We start from the raw sequence: 932 nt of genomic DNA on the forward strand, positions 1-932 counted from the left end.
TTGACAAGACAGTTGACCCTGAGAGGTCAAGTAAATATCTACAGCGGATCTAAAATATTCATAATTAATTATAACTAGTTATGATTAATTATTCATATTTCCCATGAGCTGATTCGTTACATATAGTAACATTTTTAGAAAAAAAAACAGGATAAAATGACAAATACAAATAAATTATAAAAACTTGAAAAAATATAATCTATATTTTTCTCTGGCTTTTGTCAACATATGTCAAATTACTTAAAGGGGTCATATGATGCGATTTCAAGTTTTCCTTTCTCTTTGGAGTGTTACAAGCTCTTGGTGCATAAAGAAGGTCTGTAAAGCTTGTTGTTTGTCGTTTCTCCGATTACAAATGCAGACATGGTTTTATGTTTGCGCGATGCAACGCAACGCGTAAAAAGACAGTATAAGTCATTATAATCCGTAATTATGTCCCCACTGGATGCAACAAATGCCTCGTTTATAATGGGTTTTAATGTTTTTGTCTCTTCGCTCCAGCCGGGACAAGGTATCACAATATGGTAGGGGCGTAACATTTCCGTCACACGCTTGAGGTATTCAGCCAATCACAACGCACTGGACAGCTGGCCAATCACAGCACACCTCGCTTTTCAGACCGATGAGCTTTGTAAAAATCGACGTGTTTCAGAAGGCGGGGCATAGAGGAGAAACAATAATGTACAGTATGTGGAAAATAATGTGTTTTTTGAACCTTAAACCGCATAAACACATTTCATTACACCAAATACACAAAATAATGTTCTTTTTAACAACATCATATGACCCCTTTAAACCAACCTTTCTGTATTATAATTTAAGTGAAACAATCTTTAAAAACAAAAATGAACAAAACTGAATATTAGTTTATAATGCAGGCTCAAAAGGGCAATAAATGCTAATTCTTGTGTTCTGTCCAAAGTACAGGTGTA

Source organism: Sinocyclocheilus rhinocerous, unplaced genomic scaffold (assembly GCF_001515625.1).
Source record: "Sinocyclocheilus rhinocerous isolate Xijiao unplaced genomic scaffold, SAMN03320098_v1.1 scaffold228, whole genome shotgun sequence".
Taxonomy (NCBI): domain Eukaryota; kingdom Metazoa; phylum Chordata; class Actinopteri; order Cypriniformes; family Cyprinidae; genus Sinocyclocheilus; species Sinocyclocheilus rhinocerous.